We start from the raw sequence: 22,155 nt of genomic DNA, 5'->3' as shown, positions 1-22,155 counted from the left end.
TAACCCAGATGTGGCTCTGGGCCTCCTTCTTCCTTCTCATGGCATAGTTCCTTGTTAACCTATTATGGTTCCCTGTGAGCCTTTTGGGGGCAGACTCAGAAAAAGAGGAACAGCTAAGGAATTCAGGATTATTTGCCTCTTATCCCAGGGGAGTTGTCTTGGGGAAAGCTGGTCCTTGGGTCTTTCTGAGGCTGGGATGGGGGAAGGAGGGAAGGGAACACTATAGGCCCCTTAAGCCCATTCTCTGCTGGTGCCCTGAGAGATGGTCAAGAAGAGGTCTCACCCTGTCCAGAGTACTTCCCTTGTCATTCTCTGCAGAACACACACACACTGAATTGCAGTGGAGTTGAGACTTTGGCTAAGGTCTCAGGTGGATCTCACACCTAGCTGTTCAAGGGTGAGGAAACCAAAAGTTGAAACTTTATTTCACTTCCTACTTTCTTGACCTCATTCCAAAGATGGGGAGTCGGGGAGGGGGGCTTACTAAGGCCTGCCAAAGGGCATCTCCAAGGACACCTCTCACTCTCTGACCCCACTTTCACCACCCTCCTCCTTCAGCCTTGCTTTCAAGTCAACCCATCTGTTTTCCCAACCATGACCTTGGGTCCAGTCTACTTCTGCATCCATAGGAGGAATAGGTTCAGCTCTTCAGTCAATCACCCTCTTTAGGGCTTGTTCAAGGCAGAGCCTGCTGACTTCAGAGAGAGCAGCTCTGTCTCTGGTCGCATGAGTAGAGGAAGGATGAGTGCTCATATTGTAAATTATCTTTTCAACTGCAAGAACTATGGCTTATTTCATCGGGAGTACGACAGGATCAAAAATGACCAGAGTTCCTCAGTCACACCTGGAACAAAAAAATGTGGAGATAGAAGTGGGTGGCTCTCTGATTTGAACTCATAAGTAGTACCCCCTTCTTCGTTTGGGCTTCCTCCTTCTCCTTCACCCCTATATGCACACATGGCTTCCAGGTAAACACAAGAGAGAGACCAGCAATGTCAACATCACCTGGGAGCTTGCTGGAAATGCAGAGTCTCAGAGTCATTTCAGACATCTGAATTAGAAGACTTGGGGTGGTGAGGGAGAGCACTCTGCGTTTTAAGGAGCCCTGGAACCGTGGGTTCAGTTGCAGATCACTGCAACACAGTGAGTTGTAATCTTTTTGCTGGCGGAGGGTCTTAACCGCAGCTTGTAAAAAACACAATACCTGGGAATCGCAATAAAGTGAAGTGCAATAAAAGGAGGTATGTCTGTATTTCTAATGAGCACTCAAGTTTGAGAGCCACTGCTCTAGGACGTGGCTCTCAAGTTGGCCTGCTCGTTCAAATCAACTTGGGAACTCAACTCCCACAGCTGGACTCCACTTCTGGAGATCCTTCTTCAGAGGTCTGCAGTGGAGCCCAGGATTCTGTAGCTTTTCCAAAACCCCTCAGGTGATTTTGATGTGCAGCCAAGATTGAGAGCCAGTGCCTTAAGAAATTTAGCATATTTTCTGTTCTTTAAAATCTCAGAGCAAACAGGACGGGACAGCATGCCCCTCACTAGCTTTTGTGTTCAGGTTCTCTCTTAGGCCTTATTTTCATTGTTGGCTTTTTTTTCTAATGTTCTGCATTCACTTCTCACAGCTTAGGTATGTCTTTTCTCCATCCACACTCAGATATTAAAGATATTCAATATTTATCCACTGAAGAAAAAGACAAAGGGAATTGAGTGGGAAGGAAAGAATAAGTTGCTGAAGTCCTATAACTGATAAATAAAACTCTTGTTGTTGTTTTGAATAAATATAGATTAGGAAGAATGCTTTCTGTCAGACCTTTTAGCATAAATCCTCTTCACCATTTACAATTTCGAGCCTAGAATTTCTCCTGGCCCAGTGGAATTTTGCCATTTGCAACTCCTGTACTACTGCAGAAGAGTTGTCCAGGCCCCGTGGTGGAGAGAAGACAGCACCCCATTCCTGGTCGCTCTTCCTTGGCAGCTTTAGGGATTATCCATCTCCATCTGCACCTCCACCTCCCTCTCCATCTCCACCTTAAGGGTTTCATCCTTCACCCTTCAGATATAAAATGAACTCATGCTAGACTGGCTGGCACTCCACAAATAACTCTTTGGAAGGGAAACCCCTGTAAATTCCCACCTCTGCCAAAGTCCTCCCCCTGATCCTCTCAGGAACACCCCCAACTTCCTTGCCCTGCATCTTTGCATTCTACATGCCCAGGGACACCCAGCTCCCGGATACATCCATCCAAGTGCCTCTATTTCTCTACCTGGGTTGACAGGGGTTATAGAAAAATGTCCATAATTATGTCATTTTGAATTCATGGCTTTCAATCTCAGTTGAGGACCGCTCGAGAATCTTTGAAGGGCTGGCCAGTTAGCTCAGTTGGTTAGAGCATGGTGCTGATAACACCAAGGTTGTCGGTTCGATCCCCGCATGGGCCACTGTGAGTTGCGCCCTCCTTAAAAAACAAAACAAAACAAAACAAAACAAAAAAACACAACTCACCATTTATTTACTCGCTGCTCTTAAACATCTTTCTTTGGATGTATAAGCTGTAGAATGACATGGAGCTGGGAGAAATAGAGGACCTTGGTTAGTCTCCTCAGAGGTATTTTATTTCCATGTAGTATTTTCTTTTCTTTTATGGTTAAGATCTCTGACTGAGCTCAGCTCTCGATATCTGGTTTTCTCTCTGGCTTGCCTCTTGGAGTCCTGTCCAGTCTCCCTCCCAGGGCTGCAGATGTCTGAAACAGTGGTGAAATTCTGCTTTCCAGGTCCTGATGCCCCAACCTGCTGTGAGAGCACAGTGAGCCAAGTATGTGAATTGGATGTCAGTTTGTGCGGTCCCACCTTCTCTTAGTATGTGGGTATGTGCCCTCACAAGGGGATCCCAATTGAATGCGTCCCATCTCCACATGTCATATCCTTGCTTGATAGACCTTGCTTAATTGCTTGGTGACACAGAGGACCACATGCCACGGCCCTGCCTTTGAAAAGATGATATTTGTGACATCCTTATTGTTCCTTCTGATTCGAAGGGAAATTATGCTCTTTGCTCTGCATTGGCTGACAGTTACCAACCACTCTGGCTTTCCAAGGAAATAGAATACTGCAAGGAGGTCGGGGGGCGGGGAGTAGGCTGGAGTATGTTTATGAGACCCTAACCAGTTTTCATGGCTTAGCACCCTGAGAAATTAATTTCTCCCCTCTTTACCTGGATTGCTTACCCCTCAAGCATAAGTTGGAGTGTGGAGTGCCTCAGATTTAGGAAGGATTGCTACCTTTGTTCCCTGTGTAATTGTCTTTCATTTAAGAGGGCCACACCTTGAAGGGTTATGGCACTTCTCTCTGCCTTTTCCCAAATATAGAAACTCTGTTCTCCCCTGCCCTCTTCTTAGCCCCAGAAGAAGCCCTGAGCTGGCCAAGCTGGTGCAGCTATGTCAGCCTTCATCTGAGAATTAATCCTGTGGAGTTTTGGCAAGACGGGCAATGCAACTTTACCCTCAGAAGCAAAGCTGTCCTTGTCTGGGAATCTGCTTCAGGAACAGGATAAAGGAGCTGCTGAAAATCTGCTTTCTAGTAGCAAGGGCATCTTTTAGGACCATCAGAGGACTTCAGCTCACCTCTGGAGTCAGGGACATGAGACAAATCCTGCCTTGGCAAGGCAACAGCAAGGAAACACCTTTGTTAGCAGACAAGGACTTTTCACTCACGGGAATGCCAGAATCTCCTTCCTGTTAGCCAACAACACTACAAGGAAGCTTTTTCAATGTACCTGAGAATGGGGAGAGCTTTTAGGCCCAGTCTATACCTCTTGCTCCAGTACAATTTGTAACAGTGCTTCCTGCACTATCAAGAGTATCTGGGTTTGAAAGACTTAATTCAACAGTGGCGGTAGTAAGAGAAGCAGCAGTGTTGGTAAGTGTGGCTACGGCCCAGGAGAGAGAGGGGTTCTGCATAAGGGCAGTTCTGGGACCCCTGTGGGAGGCACCTAGCCGGAGGCACATGCACACAGAGGAACTTTCTGGCCTAAACTCAAGCACAGAACCTGCCCACACTCAGGTAGTAATTTTCTTACCTACAAAATTTTACGTTTATTACAAAATGAAGATGCAACATAGAAATTACAATACAGTATATCAGGGAATTATAAGAGTTATTCAAAGCGTTTAGAAAATCTGGTGTTGAAAAATGATGCCATAGGACAAAACAAATGGAAAGGCTCAGAAATAGAAATTAAGAATGAAGATTGTCGAATTCAACAACAACAAAAAATCACTATTTTCATATGAAGCCTCAAATGAACAAATTATTAATAAGGAACACAATTTCAAAAGTAATTGTTCATTGTAATTGAAGATATAGTAATACAGCAATAATGCATAAGTAGGTGTTTTGAATTGTACACAGATCATGAAACCTGTTTCTTGTTCAACTTGCATAAGTTACAGGAAATGTCAGAACAAATATTAAAATGCCGCTTCATTAATTTATGTTTAAAATTACAAGACTTACATAGAACTGAAATGTATGTAGAGTTAAATCTTTTTAGAAAAATTGTTCCTTAAGAATTATCACTTCTATGGTGATGGAAGGAGAACTGACTCTGGGTGGTGAACACACAATGGGATTTATAGACGATGTAATACAGAATTGTACACCTGAAATCTATGTAAATTTACTAACAATTGTCACCCCAATAAAATTAATTAAAAAAAAAAAAAAAAAAAAAAGAATTATCACTTCTATGTGGCTTTGAAAAATAGTATCCATGAGTTGGAAAGATCTTTGAAGCCTATAATGTTTAAACATCTTCTAGTACAACTGTCACCTTAAGTAGATGTTTTCAGGAAGTTCTTCCAAAGACTAAATTGGAGCCTTGGTAAAAATAAGGACCCTCACAAAAGCTTATGGAAGTTACAGTGCATTGATATAAACACAAATTAACAAACAAACAAACTACGTCACTCTAAAACAGCAGTATCATTACTTTAAAACATGAAGTTTAAATGGTTGAAAAATTGTTTTTAGTAAGCGTGTAATCTGAATTTGTCATTGATTTCCAGGCTCAGTCATTAAGTTACTACCTTGGTCATGGTTACATAATGATTTTTGTGCCTCTAATGTCCATAGTCACATTGCAATTAGGCAATAAAACTAGTCTGTGCCCCCCCCCAAAAAAAGAATAATCACTTCTAGATGTAATACTAACATTTATATTTTGAAATAATTTATCAGAAATTTATCGTAATGTTATCACAGCCTATAAATACTCAGCAAAAAGATCTTTTTTTAAATTTATTGGGGTGACAAGTGTTACTGAAATTACATAGATTTCAGATGTACAATTCTGTATTACATCATCTATAAATCCCACTGTGTGTTCACCACCCAGAGTCAGTTCTCCTTCCATCACCATATATTTGATCCCCCTAACCCGCATCTCCCTCCCGCCACCCCCCTTACCCTCTGGTAACAACTAAACTATTGTCTGTGTCTACGAGTTTTTGTTTCTCATTTGTTTGTATTGTTCTTTTGTTGTTTTCGGTTTATATACCACATATCAGTGAAATCATAGGATTCTCTGCTTTTTAGGTCTGACTTATTTCGCTTAGCATTATACTCTCAACATCCATCCATGTTGTCACAAATGTTCCTATATCATCTTTTCTTACTGCCGAATAGTATTCCATTGTGTATATATACCACAACTTCTTTATCCATTCATCTATCGAAAGACATTTTGGTTGTTTCCATGTGTTGGCCACCGTAAACAAAGCTGCAATGAACATTGGAGCACACGTGTCTTTATAGAGAAATGTTTTCAGATTTTTTTGGTAGATACCCAGGAGAGCGATTGCTGGGTCATTTGGTAATTCTATTAGTATTTCTTGAGGAACCTCCACACTGCCTTCCATAGCTGCTGCACCAGTCTGCATTACAACCAACAGTGTATGAGGGTTCTTTTTTCTCCACAGCCTATCCAACACTTGTTACTATTTGTCGTGTTGATGACAGCCATTCTGACTGGGGTGAGGTGATATCTCATTGTGGTTTTCATTTGCATTTCTCTGATGATTAGTGATGTTGAGCATTTTTTCATATGTCTATTTGCCATTTGTATATCCTCTTTGGAGAAATGTCTCTTCAGGTCCTCTGTCCATTTTTCAATTGGGTTGTTTGTGTTTTTGTTGTTGAGTTTCATGAGTTCCTTGTATATTTTGGATATTAGCCACTTATCAGAGGCACTGTTTGCAAAAATCTTCTCCCATTCAGTTGGTTGCCTCATTATTTTGTCAATAGTTTCTTTTGCTGTGCAGAAGCTTTTCAGTTTCATATAATCCCATTCGTTTATTTTAGTATTTACTTCCATTGCCTTTGGAGTCAAATTCATAAAATGCTCTTTGAACCCAAGTTCCATAAGTTTAGTACCTATGTTTACTTCTATGCAGTTTATTGTGTCAGGACTTATGCTTAAGTCTTTGATCCATTTTGAATTAATTTTGGTACATGGTGACAGATAGCAGTCCAGTTTCATTCTTTTGCACGTAGCTATCCAGTTCTGCCAGCACCATTTATTGAAGAGGCTGTCTTTCCTCCATTGTATGTTTTTAGCTTCTTTGTCAAAAATTATCTGTCCATATTTATGTGGTTTTATTTCTGGGTTCTCAATTCTATTCCATTGGTCTATGTGTCTGTTTTTCCACCAATACCAAGCTGTTTTGATTATTGTAGCCCTGTAGTACAAGTAAAATCAAGGAGTGTGATACCTCCAATATTGTTCTTTTTTTTAAATATTGCTTTGGCTATTTGGGGTCTTTTGTGGTTCCAAACAAATCTGATGATTTTTTGTTCTGTTTCTTTAAAAAATACCATTGGGATTTTGATGGGGATTGCATTAAATCTGTATATGGCTTTGGGTAATATGGCCATTTTACCTATGTTGATTCTTCCAATCCATAAGCACGGAATGTCTTTTCATTTCTTTGTGTCTTCTTCAATTTCTTTCAAAAATGTCTTAAAGTTTTCAGCATATAAATCCTTCACATCCTTGGTGAAGTTTATTCCTAGGTATTTTATTCTTTTTGTTGCAATTGCAAAAGGAATTGTTTTTTCTATCTCTTCTTCTGAGATTTCATTGTTGGTATATGAGAAAGCAATGGACTTTTGTACGTTGATTTTGTAGCCAGCAACTTTACTGTATTCATTGACTGTTTCTAATAGCTTTTTGGTGGAGTCTTTAGGGTTTTCTACATATAGCATCATGTCATCTGCAAAGAGTGACAATTTAACTTCTTCATTCCCAATTTGGATGCCTTTTATTTCTTTCCCTTGCCTGATTGCTCTGGCAAGGACTTCCAACACTATGCTGAAAAGCAGAGGTGATAGGGGACAACCTTGTCGTGTTCCTGAATGTAGAGCAAAGGGCTTCAGCTTTTCACCATTAATTATGAGATTAGCTAAGGGCTTGTTGTGTATGGCCTTTATTATGTTAAGGTATTTTCCTTCTCTACCAATTATTAAGTGTTTTAATCATAAATGGATGTTGTATCTTATCAAATGCTTCTGCATCAATTGATAGAATCATATGATTTTTGTCCTTTATTTTGTTTATGTGATGTATCACATTGATGGATTTGCGAATGTTGAACCATCCTTGTGGCCCGGGGATGAACCCCACTTGGTCGTGATGAATAATCTTTTTAATACATTGTTGTATTCGATTTGTGAGAATTTTGTTTAGGATTTTTGCATCTGTATTCATCAGAGATATTGGTCTGTAGTTTTCTTTTTTTGTGTTGTCCTTACCAGGTTTTGGTATCAGGGTAATCTTGGCCTCATAAAATGAGTTAGGGAGTACTGTCTCTTCTTCAATTTTTTGGAAGAGTTTGAGCAGGATTGGTATTAGATCCTGTTTGAAGGTTTGGTAGAATTCACTAGTGAAGCCATCTGGTCCCGGACTTTTGCTTTTGGGAAGGTTTTGGATGACTGATTCAATTTCGTTACTGGTGATCGTTCTGTTTAGATTTTCCACTTCATCATGATTCAGCCTTAAAAGGCTATATATTTCTAAGAACTTGTACATTTCTTCTAAGTTATCGAATTTGGTGGCATATAGTCCTTCATAGTATTCTTGGATAATCCTTTGTATTTCTGTGGTATCCGTGATAACTTCCCCTTTTTCATTTCTGATTTTGTTAATTAGTGTCGTTTCTCTTTTTATCTTAGTGAGTCTAGCCAAGGGTTTGTCAATTTTTTTAATCTTTTCAAAGAACCAGCTCTTTGTGACATTAATTTTTTCTATTGTCTTTTTGTTCTCTATTTCATTTAGTTCTGGTCTGATTTTTGTTATCTCCTGTCTTCTGCTGACCTTGGGTTTCGCTTGTTCTTCTTTTTCTAGTTCTTTAAGGTGTAACATGAGGTTATTTATTTGGGATTTTTCTTGTTTCTTGAGATAGGCCTGTAATGATATAAATTTCCCTCTTAAAACTGCTTTCGCCGCATCCCAAAAATTTTGGTAGGATGTATTTTCATTGTCATTTGTTTCTATGTATTTTTGATTTGTCCTCTAATTTCTTTTTTGACCCAGTCGATCTTTAAAAGTATGTTGTTTAATTTCCATGTATTTGTGTTTTTTCCTGCTTTCTTTTTGCAGTTGATATCCAATTTCAAAGCCTTGTGATCAGAGAATATGCTTGGTATGATTTCAATCTTCTTAAATTTGCTGAGACTGATTTTATGTCCCAATATATGGTCTATCCTTGAGAATGTTCCATGTACACTAGAAAAGAATGTATAGTCTGATGTTTTAAGATGAAGTGCTCTATATATGTCAATGATGTCCATTTCATCTAATGTGTCATTTAGAGCTGCTATTTCGTTATTTATTTTCTGTTTTGATGATCTATCCATAGCTGTCAATGATGTATTTAAGTCCCCTAGTATAATTGTGATTTGGTCAATTACTCCCATTAGTTCTGTTAGTAGTTGCTTGGTATATTTCGGTGCTCCCTGATTGGGGGCATAAATATTGATGACTGTTATGTCTTCTTGTTGTATAGTCCCCTTTACTATTATGAAATGTCCATCTTTGTCTCTTGTTACCGTTTTCACCCTGAAGTCTGTTTTATCTGATATTATTATGGTTACACCTGATTTTCTCTGGGTACCATTTGCTTGGAGTGTCAATTTCCACCCTTTAACTTTGAGTCTATGCTTGTCCTTGTAGCTGAGATGTGTCTCTTGGAGACAGCATATGGTTGGCTTTAGTTTTTTGATCCAATCTGCTACTCTGTGCCTTTTTATTGGTGAGTTCAGTCCATTTACATATAGGGGGATTATTGATACGTAAGGATTTCCTGTCATTCTATCTTTAGTTTTCTGGTAAGGCTGTGTCTCCATTGTTTCTTTGCCTTTTTGTTGTTGTCTATTATTTCTGTGTGGTGGTATTCTATGATGTTTCCCTCTGTTTCTTCTTTTATTACAGTATATATTTCAGTTCTGGATGTTTTTTGAGTGGTTACCCTTAAGTTTATGTAAAAGAAAGTTTGATATTTAGAGTATTCCATTTTCTTCAGCCCTCTTACTTTCTCTATTCCCACATTCCAGTTCAGGTCTTTACTCTCCCCTTTTTTATGTTTTGGTTGCCACAAGTTGTCCCTGTTGATGGTGGTTGAATAGCCTCTTTTAGTATTTCTTGTAGTGCAGGTCGTGTATTAGAAAATTCCCTCAACTTCTGTATGTCTGGAGAGATCTTTATTTCTCCTTCATATCTAAAGGATATCTTTGTTGGATATGTTATTCTTGGTTCATAATTTCTCTCTTTCAATAGTTTGAATATTTAGTTCCATTCCTTCCTGGCTTGTAGAGTTTCTGCTGAAAAATCTGATGATAATCTAATGGGCTTTCCTTTGTAGGTTACCGTCTTCTTTTCCCTGGCTGCCTTGAGGATTTTTTCTTTGTTGTTGATTTTAGACAGCTTCAATACAATGTGCCTTGGAGAAGGCCTGTTGGGATTGAGGTAATTAGGTGTTCTGTTTGCTTCTTGGATTCAAGGATCCAGTTCTGTCCACAAGTTTGGGAAATGCTCATTGACAATTTGTTTGAAAATATTCTCTGTTCCCTTCTCTCTTTCTTCTTCTTCTAGTATGCCCATTATTCTTATATTACTCTTTCTGATAGAGTCAGAAAGTTCTTGTAGAGTTCTTTCATTTCTTTTAAGTCTCAAGTCTCTTTCTTCTACCATCTGTGTAATTTCCAGGTTTCTATCTTCGATGTCACTGATTCTTTCCTCCATCTGGTCAACTCTGCTACCTAAGCTGGTTATTTCATTCTTAATTTCATCCATTGAGTTCTTAATGTCCAGAAATTCCATTTGGTTCTTTTTAAAATTTCAATCTCTTTCGTAAAATGCTAATGTTGTTCTTTGATTGCGTTTCTCAGTTCTTTAAATTGCCTTTCTGTGTTTTCTTGCATCTCATTGAGTTTTTTCAGAATTGCAATCTTGAATTCTCTGTCATTTAGTCACATATTTCCATATCTTCAAGTTTGTTTTCTGGAGACTTTTCACTTTCTCTCTGCTCTGTCTTGGTGCCTTGGTTATTCATAGCAATTACTGATTTATTATTTCTCTTCCTAGACATCTACAGGAGTGGCTTCTGCAACAGGTTGATAGGAAGAGGTCTTTCTTTTGTTTTCCAGTACTTGTTGGTAGAATGTTTTATTTTCTCTCCGACTACAGCCTTTTTTTTCCTCTCTCACACGGTAGTGCTATGTTTTCTCTGCACTATTCCAGCTTCTCACACAATGGGGGGATTCCCTGGGAAATGGGCTTCTCCTCTGTTAACAGTTCGCCGGGGTTATAGGGCGCCACGTCCCTGTGGGGATGCGGAGAGCTTTTGAAGTTCCGAACTCTTCCTGCACCAGATTCAGAGCCAGTATGTTTCAGCAGTTCTGTTTACTCCTGCAGGGATCTGCCCAGATAGGTCGGGCCAGGGGCGGGGTGAGTTGTGAGAGGTGGCCCAGAGCAATGGCGGAGCCAACCACCACAGCTAGTCCTGCTTCCACAGCTCCCTCCCCTTTGACGGAACTAGTTGGGCTGCCAATCTGTGTCTGCGGTCCACAGTTCTCAGACCAGCAAATTTTCCGTACTTTTGATCTGACACTGCTACTGTCCTGCTTCTAACACTGGGCAGGTGGGGGCGGGGCGAGCTCTGGGAGGGGAGGGAGGGGGCGGGTGGTCTCAGTGCCTAAGGCTTCCGTTCTCTGCTCGGCAGTGAGGGCTTAAACCACCGTTTTTAGCCTTCTTCCCTCAGTCTTTTCTCCAAGGTCTCTGCCGTGAACGTTGTGTTCAGCCGTCTTATATGCTGCCCCCTCAGCCCTGTGGGCCATAAGCGGAGCCCTAGCAGTCCGAGCTCTTCCCTCTCCCTCAGCTGCCGTAGCTCCGGGATGCAGCGAGCTTGGAGCACTGAGCTAGGTCTGTGTCCTGTGCCAGCGTGGCTCCATCTCCGCACATCTCACTTCCCTCCTCCCCCGCTCACGCGATTCTCCCACCTTTAGGTGAATTCAGTAGTGGGCCTGTTCGTCTTGCCTGTCTGCTGTGCAGGGAGTCCTTTGTGGTGTTACTGTTTTTCGATTAGTTGTAAATTCCAGGGGAGCTTTACAGAGGCTCACGTCACACCACCATCTTGATGTCCTCTCCAAGATCTTTATCAAAATTTAAAATTATCAAAAGCTATTTGTGACGTTGAACTTGCCAAGAACAACTGATGTCATTTCCAAGGGTATCAATTGAAAATTGATTTTTTTAGAAATTTTTAAAACTATAAATTTTCATCACCTAACAAATGAATTTGCAGAAAAGTGAGCCAATAATATGATCATTCAGGACAACACATCAATAAAGTATTACATTCTATTATATAGAATTATAACACCAAATATTATATAACCAAAATGCATTATTTTTGCAATTTGTAGGTTTATGCTGTTACTCATGAATCATTGTCACCCCTATTATTTTTTATAAGTAAAATATTTTAAAGCAAAACCTTTATTTTAGTACCTTTATACTTTTTTTCTGCTTTTTGAACAAGAAGCCTTCTGTTTTGACACTGTGTTGAAGGAACCAATAAGTTGTGTATGGGATGTGCTGGTGACAGATACTAACGTTTTGAGAGAAGCGGCCACACGTCAGGCTGGCACATCCAGAACCTCACGGCATCCTCACTTGGCTTTATGAGAAGTGGTGTTAAGACTCCTGTGCAGATGAGGAAATCACGTTAGAGGTTAAGTTACTTGCCCAGGGTCACCCAGCTCCTCAGTGGCTGAGTCTGGACTTGAAACTCAGGTATGGCTCTAATCACTACTATTACGTGATGCCTCTCGAAGAACATGTTGTTTTTCTCTTTAATTTCTAAGAAATGGTCACCTTAGTTAGACAGAGTTGCTCACTAAGTAGCCTTCAAGTTCACCCTGACAAAGAACTGTGGCAATTTCATGATTGAGGAGGTTGGATGTAGTTCCAGTGATGCCAGCAGGTGTCACCATCCCTGGCCAGATGCAACGTGCTGGGTTTGCATTGTTGGTCGTGGGACTGACTGCTCTATTATTGTTCTTAGAAAGCCTTTCTTTTCAACAACTTGACAAGGGCGAAGAAAAACATCCCAGACAATGCACACCACTTCTTCTTTCACTGTGGCTTCCTCCCCAGGTTTGGATGAACTCTTTAATCCAGTAGAAGAAATCATATTGACATAGCGCTCATGACCCAAGAGAATATAAAGAATTCCTAGATTTCTAAAAGAAATGCTTTATTTAAAATGATTTTTTTTTACAGGGAATGGGCTATAGAGGTAGACACAAAGGGGAGTGTTGCAGACCTCTCTAGCACTAAACTGTTTAAACACACATCTCATTTACCTTTCTTGTTTGCACTCTATAAAGTGAACCTGCCAGAGTTGATTTCAGTAAATGTTTGAGTAAATGATAATGATTAACTTGTATTCATGTCTGCTCATTTCTCACAGTCATTCCACTTTAACAGAAAGGTAAGTAACTCATCCAAATCCCTGTGACCATTGAGTGGTGGGATAGATGAATGAATGAGTGACTGAACAATGGAGATAAGCTTGACTTTTGTCACGTTCCTTCAGGCCAGGCCTCAGTCTGTGACTGGAAAACTCAGGCAGAATGGAAGCCACAGCAGGAGTGGATAGAAGACCTAGAGAGGCAGAATTTCTCTTTCTCTAATGGGTGGGCTATTGAAAGCCTGGGAAGGAGTGATGGATGAGGTGTGTACCTCCATGTAGAGGAAGTGGTAATACACCAGCTTTTCATCTAATGACCAAGAGCAGCACTTTTAGTATGGAATGAGTGTGAGCCAAAGCCTCAAGGGCCATTTATGGATTAAAGCCGTCTCATTCATCAAGGAAAATACTTGGGCACGAAACTGGGAAGACAGTGTGTCTGGCCCTTATTACTGAGCAAATCCAGGGTTCTGCTCCCTGTGATGTGGAAGGAGCAATGACAAAGAATCTGTCTTGGCAAACTCACCTTCTCAGTGCAGAGAAACCATCAAAGAATGGGCCCTTTTCCTGAATTTTGCACTTCTTTTCTTAGTTGGGCACTCACGACATCATTTGTCTCTCCCGAGCACCTGGCCAGCAACGAGAATATGTTGCCATGAGAAGAAAGGGCATAGGCGCTCGGTGTCCTCGAGCTTCACCTTGGTGGCCTTGACCTGTATCTATCTCTATCTGTTCTACATCCCGAGGGCCGTCGTTTGCCCCTTTTCTGTCTGCACAGCTGGCTTCAGTGGATTCTGGCCCCAACTCACTGCTGCTTTGTCTCTGAGCTCCAGACTGGTCTTTTTTTCCATCTGGGCCAGAGCGTACCATGGAGCTCATTGCACCTGAAGGGAGAGCCACCCACGTCGACACAGGCAGGGCATAGGTGTTTGTATCCACAGTGTCTGACCCTGAGGGGGTGGTCCTGCTTGGGCTGTGAGGACTCTCCCTCAGTCTCCTCCCCATGACCGCCAGGGTTAGACCGTGCACCTAACAGGTAAGATTGGCAGAAGTTGAAACTGCAGCCCTGAGGCTGGTAAGGAAAATGAAAGTCCTCCTCCCAGCCCAGACATCTCTGGCTGGTCTGCCAGTGTCAGTGGCTCTGTGCCCCTCCCTCAGGCTCCTGCCCTCCCTGCCCTTCCTGGTCCCACACAGATCCAGTTCAGCCTAGGCCTGCCCTGCTCAGCACCGCCTGGCCCTGGAACAGCCTCTTTCTTGATATTTAGCAGGATCCTCCTTCCTTTATGCACAAGGCCTCCTCTCTACTCAGTCTTCTTCAAAAACCACCCAGGTGCCATCTACTCCAGGTTTGAAAACTGGGTGTTTGAGCTTTAAAAACTCTGCCCTTCTCACCAATAGGAAATGCAATATCAGGCACTGAGCCAGTCTTTGGCATTTGTCCTGCCTTGAGGCGGCCACCCTCTCCCTCACTGGGTCTCCCTCTGGCCTTCCTGGTTCTCTGACCCTCTGCACAGCCCCACCGGCTGCCCATCATTTTCATTATTCCTTCCAAATTAATAACCATCTCAGTCTTCCCAGTGCTCACGCCAAAAATTATTTCCATTTGAAACCTACAGATGACTGAATGCTACTTTCCTGAAAAGATTGAGGACATTTGACATAAGATTTCTCAAAATTTCTATGCCCTTTCACTCATCTTTTTTCCCTCACTCCCACCTCAAATAAAGAACTAGTAATACCTCTCTTTTCCAAGGATTTCCCTTGCGTTGGTTCTTCTGGTGGAAGGAACACAGATTTTGAAGTCTATTTTGGGTTCACATCTTAACTCTGACATCTGTTATAACTACGTGTTCTTGGGCAAATTATTTGACTTCTCTGCCCCTCAGTTTCCTAATCTGTAAAATGGGGATTATATGTTCCACTTCACAGTGTGTGTGCATATGGAATCATATACAGTGTGTAAAAAGCTTTGACAACCACAGGCCCTCATTAAAGCAAGTGTTCCTCGTCTTGCTCTCATCAGCAATCATTTCCTTGCTTTGAAATGCAATATCGGCAATTTTGGAATTTCTCCCTATGTCCTTCTCAGACAACATATATTTTTTTCTTGCTTGCTTAATGCTCCAGGGAAAATATTTGATGTGACTCTAAGTTTGGGTCCACACTGAAGGGGTTACTTCCCAGGTCCTTGAGGTCACTGCCACTTTTGCACCCCTTCCTGTTGGGGTGTACACATCCCATTCACTCACATTCCATTGGTTAGAACTCTGTCACATGGCTCCATCCCTGCGAAGGAGGCTGGGAAGTGTAGTTTGGATGTATGTCCATGAGACAAGGGAGAACAGATTTTGGTTGTTGGCTAGCAGGAAATTCTGCAACATAGACCATGGACTCTAAGCTGGATAATGGGGCAAGGAAGCATGGGGGTGGGTGATGAACACTGAAAAAAAAGTTGTAGAGTTCATGGATGGAAGGTCTTCATGGACACAAAAATTTTTCAGAGTGGGGGCTACCTGGTAGGAGCTACACAATGATCTGCAGTTGTTCACTGCCTGTTTTAACCCTGGAGGCATGTGGGAGAGGCCATGCTGCAAACTGAGGAGGTCTGTCACCAGTACAGGGCCTGAGGTAGCTCCACAAAAAACCAGGACACCCTGAGGTCTGCTGCCACCTGCCAGCTTTCCTATGGTTCAGCCACTGATAAAGCCTTGAGTGGTATGCAAGTGGGTGAGGCAGGGTCTCAGGGAGTCATTAGAGTGGGAAGTGTTGTAGTTACCAGGTTAATATAGATTATGGTTAGGTGTCCACCCGTGGTGAGCTTGTAGCTACTCAACAAGTCTCAGAGCACACTGAGGCCAGTCATCACCCACCTGGAGTCTGTGGACTCTGACAGTTTTCCAAAAAAGAGTGCAATGCAGGCAGGGCTGGCTGTTTGCAGGAAAGAGCCTCTAGCATTGGAGGAGTTGGGTGGGGTATGGTCCTAGTGAGTCAGGGCTGAGCAGCAGAGCTCACCAGGCCAATCAGATTCAGATTTGGCCACATGGGGCTGGGCTCAACACAAGAAAGATGGCGCCTGCCTGCCTGCTGCATGGGAGGAGGACCCCACACAGTGAAAATGCTGACTGTCTTCCAGCCCTTGCCTGGAAGCCACACACCTGATTTTTCTCCCCCTGTATGCCTCCTATACACTCCGAGTCACTGTCCCTCTGCCAGAGCCTAGGGTGAGTGCCTGTGTGCGAGGGAATCTTTGTGTGGGCCCTTTAAGAGGATGGCTGAGTTTCCCACCATCTTCCACCCCATTCAGATGGTCAGAATCCCCACTGTTTTTCACAGCCAGATGTTGTGGGGGGGGGGGGTCCTCTTCCTGGCACCAGTACTCTGGGCTGGGAAATCTGCTGTGGCACTGGGCTCCCTCACTCCACCATGGGGGAAACTCTGCAGCTGAGATATCTCTCCTGATTCTCAACCACCACACGGAGGTTTCACGCTAGTCTGTTTTGAGTCTCTGCCTCTCCTACCATTCTAGATGTGTGTGGGGACAGAGCCCCAAAGAGCAGTTTCCAGGCTCTCGGCCTCACATAGAAAGGTGCTGGCTCAGGTAATAAATGGCCATCAACTGTGATGTGATTTCATGGCCATCAGCTGTGGCTAGTTGTCCGTCAGCTGTAACCAGTGAGCTATTAACCACTAATATAACTGCTGTGGCTATGCTAGCAAAAAATGGGAGCTAGCAAGAAGATGGTGGCTGAGCTAGCAAGAGTAGACTGCAGTCAGCACGGCAATCAGCACGGTGGATGGCAGTGAGGTTGTTTGGCAGAGAGAAGTAGCTGTGGATAGTGCCTCTTGTGTCCTGCCTCCTGTGTCTCCAACCCAGCCGCCAGCGAGAATATAGCGGTATGACTCCCCTATCTATGGCTCTGTGGGTGTTCCTGTTTGGCCTCACCCTGTCCTGCATTTTTATGTGGGGAGCAGCACATGGAGCAGCGAGCAAGGTACGGTGCTGGCCAAAGCTCTCTGAAAGGCGGTGGAGCAGTTTGTGTGTATGAACAGTCAGTCTCAGGAAGACCAGGAGGAGCATCTGCCAGAGAGCTTGACCCTCATGGAGAAGTGGGAAGACATGGACGGTTCCCCAACCAGCATAGGCCAGAGAAAGCAAAGATTGCTGTGACCCTGTGGGCTGGGAATTGCTTGCTGAGGCCCTCACCCCCCAGGTTGGGGAGGACTTGGAGCCCTCGCCCTGTGGAGAGGACACACATTGTGAGGCTAACACACAGTCCTGGCGAATGACTGTGGACTATGGGGAATTGCCTTCCATCCCTAATTTAATGGACTACTTGACTGTTTGCTTGGGAACATACCACCATGTAGTGGAACTGGCGGATATTTGCTTTTGTGTCTTGACCGACCGCCATCAAGAATATGTAAGCACCTTGACTGTGAGTCGCTGTTGTTCCAGCACGGTACCCTGAGAGGCCCAGGAGAGTGGCAGTGCCCTGAGAGCCCTGGCTGAGCCCAGGAAGTCTGGCTGTGCCCAGAGAGAGTGGCAGTGCCCTGAGAGCCCTGGCTGTGTCCAGGAAGTCTGGCTGAGCCCAGAGAGTGGCAGTGCCCTGAGAAACCCTGGCTGTGTCCGGAGAGATTGGTGGTACCCTAAGAAGCCCAGGAAGTCTGGCTGTGCCCAGAAGGATTTGTGGTGTTCTGAGAAACCCTGGCTGTGCCCAGAGATCCTGGCTGTGTCAAGGATATTGCATTCACCTCCAGGCTCCTCACACAGGGCCCCTCGCGGAAGACGCTTGTTGCGTAACTTGTGAGGCGAGACCCTGTAGGGGTGGAGTGTGGGGACAGAGCCCCAAAGAGTAGTTTCCAGGCTCTCGGTCTCACATAGAAAGGTGCTGGCTCAGGTAGTAAATGGCCATCAACTGTGATTGGATGGCCATCAGCTGTGGCTAGTTGGCCATCAGCTGTAACCAGTGAGCCATTGGCCTCTAATATAACTGCTGTGGCTACGCTAGCAAAAAATGGGAGCTAGCAAGAAGATGGTGGCTGAGTCTGCAAGTGCAGATTGCAGTTAGCATGGTGGATTGCAGCTAGCAAGTGGGGTTGGTTGGCAGAGAGATGTAGTTATGGATAGTGTGTCTCCTGCCTCCTGTGTCTCCAACCCAGCTGCCAGCAAGAATATAGTGGTATGACTCCCCTATCCATGGCTCTGTGGGTGTTCCTGTTTGGCCTCACCATGCCTGCGTTCTTATGTTGGCAGCGGGAGCTGAGACCCCGCAGGCCGCCCCGCATGACAATGTGGCTTCTACTTTATTTCCTTAGTTATAAAACTTCTGTTCAGCTAGACTTCAGATGGTTTTCTAGGTTGATTTTTCTGTAATTTAGTTGTAATTTTAATGTTTTCACAGAAGGAAGCAGGCACAGTGTTTATTCCATCATCTTGGATCTCCTATATTTAGTTTTTTAAGAAGCTGTTGAAATGTTTTCAGTTTGACATGATAGCTGTGACATTTTTACATTCTCACCAGCAGTGTATGAAAGGTCCTAGATTCTGTTTAGAATAATAAAACTGTATTATTTTAGATTTTATTAATTTGTAATTTATGACAATTTAAACATTATTTTAGATTTTATTAATTTGTAATTTCAATTTAAACATTTAAATATCTTGATAGAAAGCATAAAATAAAGGGCATAACTGGGAAATTGTTTTAGTGTTGAATTCTACTTGATTATACATCCTATATTCAAGAATTGTATATAACTATGAATAAACATGGTTCTTGAAAGTGAAACAATTGACATTTTAAAATATGCAAATTTAAAATTTCAGTACTTAATGAGGATTTTCTATGCTTTAGTTTGAATGAATCAAATCTTAGCAGAGGTAACTATGGATTACCGCTGAGTGCTAATATTTGTAACAAAAAAGGTGAGGGCAGTAGTGACTTTAAGCACACCAGCATGTGCCTGGGTGTCAGTGACGTAGGCGTTGCTCTCCGTTTTTCCTTTTTTAAAATTAAAGCAAACTGGCATATATTATGGAAAGTCATGCAAATTTTGTTGCTCTCTGTTGTACAATGAACCAGCCACATAACTGAAGGAGTTCACTTTCTCCCTCGGGATCCAGTTTCTTCAATTGTACATGGTTAGTCTGAACAAATCACTGAATAAAAATTGTGTGGGCATTGCTAAAATGCAGCTGTCCGTGGCTCTCCTTCAGAGATTTCAGTTCAGCAGGTCTGGGGTGGTGATGGGAAATCTACATTTTATCAAGTTATAATTTAAATCTGTGACAAATTGGGAGAAACAGCACAAGATACTTGCAATTATTGTAAAATGCTTTATTAGTTACTGTGGAATGCAAGTAGCTATAAGCACGAAAAAGATAAATTTTGTAAAACATTATATAAGGTTTATTAGTTTTTTAAGAAAACAATGTAACACACAGGTACATGGAGTAAAAATCCCCCAAGTGGACAATAATTTCTCTGATTAATAACAAACGACTAATAACTCAAAACTCTGTCCCCAAAACGACAATTTTTAAGTTTCTAGTGATTTCTTCTAGATAAAGAATATATATTACAATATATAATACATATATAATATAAACATATATAAATAATATTATATAGATATATTTACATATCTATTTACACTTAGAGGAATCATACAGGGTGATTCCACACCTATTGTTTTTAAAAGCTTTTCTTGGTGGTTGCCGAATGCCAAACAAACACGTTTATCTTCCACCTTTGCATAGCTGTGTAGTTGGTTTTCCACTGTGTGAACTGCAATTTATTTATCTGTCCACTATTAATGGACACCTGGGTGCCTTTCAGTTTTTCACCATTACAAAAAATTACCACAATGAGCATCTTTTTTTACATGCATGGATGAACTTTTGTAAGAACGTTCATGGGTCAGTTCCTCACAGTTGGGTTTGCAAATGACATGTACATTTATAGTTTTAATGAATATTACCAAATGCCGCCTGAGAGGTTGCACTAATCTGCATTCCCACTAGTGGCATATGGGACTGCTCATTCTGAGTTTTATCACACATCGTTATTCTGTTTTTCGGTCAATATCTGAAGTAAAATGTATATTTTGTTTTTTTTTAAAATTCCTCTCCATTTTAAAACTGCTGATGATTTAAAGGGTTCCAAAGATTTATTTTTTTTCACACCTATCTCTACAGAGCTATGATCCAATTCTTCCTGTTGTCCCTCTCCTCTGGCTCCTTTTTGAACCCAAGTACCAGAGTGTGAGAATTCCTTTTCTCCTTTCTTCACATACTCCTCTAAAAACAACAACAACAACAACAACAAAACCACGAAAAAACCACCCTGTTTTATTGAGGTATTATTGACATACAAAGAGTTATACATATCACTGTATACAACTTGATTAGTTTGGAGATAAGTATACACCTGTGAACCTATCACAATCTATACCATAAACATATCTGTCATGTCCAAAAGTTTTCTCCTGTCAGTATTAGTATATTATTATCATCTGTGTGTGTGTATTCCTCTTGCCTCCCTACTGGCAGCTTTGGGTCATCATTTCTCAATGTGATCTTGCAGGGTTCTCTGTCTGGTACAGGTCCAAAGTGTGACTCCATTCAAAAGCAAGGAGGACTGTTAAGTTAATGAAACTAAGGCTGGGCTCTTGGCCGGCCCCCTGGTTCCTCACAAACCTCTTTCTTTTGATTGGACAAGGAGATAAAGTGACATCAGTGTAAAAGCCAGTACCGAGCTGCAATCCCATTGTCTTGCGTGGCCTCTAATCCAGTTGAGCTCTTACAGGCTGTCTCACAATCACTGGATTTGAGTAGGCAGACTGCTGAGGTGGCTCTGCTGCTAATAGGCCAGAGACTGCACAGGGCTGGGGGCCTGCGAGCAGCGGCACGGAAGGAGAGGGCCCTTGTTGACTCACTCTCTGGGCAGCCAAGTGCTTAGTAACAAACAGTAAACAAAGGCAGCCTCACTGGTGACCGTGGCAGCTCAGCAGAGAGACAAGCAAGAGATCCTGCTCTCTGTTGGAACGCTGTCCTGATGAAGGCCTAGATCAAATTGTGGAGACTTTGGGACGCAGCCTCTGACACAGGACACAGGTACAATTTGACACTGTTCACTTTTCTCCTATCAATCTGGATGAAGGGACAGGAGAACCCGTCCGCTGGGTCTGGTTACAGGGGAAAAGGATGACACAGCTGGGCTAGACCCTGTGTTAACTGCTCTTTGCAGTGTTATGTGGAGGACTATTTGTCCCAGGCTACTGGGATGGTCTGATTCAGACGGTGTATTTGTTTTTTAAGCAGTAACAACATGGAGTTTAGGGTCAGACCAACTCTTGTTTCAACCACTGTTTTGCTATTTAGCATCTATTCAAAATCAAGCAAATGTAAATATCCTGAGACTCATTTTTCTCACCTGGAAAATAGGGGTAATAGCACTCACATTACAGCATGGGATGACACACGTAAGGCACTTAGCATATGCTTAGAGCATAAGTGTAGCCCAATATATCATAGCTGTCACTACTTTTTCAGGAGTGAGTGATGTGGTTATTGTTTAAAAAAACTCAGTGATTTAAGGTAAAAAGTCTCAGGCCATGTCTAGTTGACGTCCAGAAAACAATGGAAAAAGAAAGAAAATGTTAATAATTCACCTACTTTTATATATATGCTTAGAGGCAAGAAAGAACTCAGTTGAGTTTTTCAACAGTTTAAACAACTTGTTCTAAAAGCAGCAATTGAATTCTGAGATGAAATGTGTATATGTCGCCTGCCAAATCCTGTGATTTGCTACAAGCTATAGCTGAAACCAATTAATTAGTTAGTTTGTCAATTCAACAAGCACTTCGTACCTACTGGGTGCCAAACCAGGTGTTAGGTGCTGGGGACACCTCTGTCTGCTCAGAGCATCTTCCAGGTGAGCGGGCGAGCCAAAAAGCACTACCTGCATAACAACTCCATGATAGTAGCAAGAGCTGAAATGGTACAGGCTCCTAGAAGGGTGATGTTTGAGTATGGTTTGAATGCTAGGTGGGAAGTAGCAGGAGATAGAAGGGGGGAGATGGAGAGAGGCTGAGAAAAGAATATTTTCTGAGTTTTTGTTCCATTCA

At 42.3% G+C, this 22,155-nt stretch overlaps 1 protein-coding gene across 1 annotated transcript in view; it reads left to right on the top strand.

Annotated features, from left to right (window-relative positions):
- Window positions 1–21,037: 21,037 nt before the first annotated feature.
- Window positions 21,038–22,155, top strand: part of FRMPD2 (FERM and PDZ domain containing 2) — a 155,310-nt gene continuing 154,192 nt past the window's right edge. The window contains exon 1 of the mRNA XM_081074185.1: window positions 21,038–21,142. The gene's annotated coding sequence lies outside the window, so the exon portion shown is untranslated. The remainder of the gene's footprint in view (window positions 21,143–22,155) is intronic.

The sequence above is a fragment of the Rhinolophus hipposideros genome (genome assembly GCF_964194185.1).
Source record: "Rhinolophus hipposideros genome assembly, chromosome: 15".
Classification (NCBI taxonomy): Eukaryota; Metazoa; Chordata; class Mammalia; order Chiroptera; family Rhinolophidae; genus Rhinolophus; species Rhinolophus hipposideros.
This window is presented reverse-complemented; position numbering and strand designations above follow the sequence as displayed.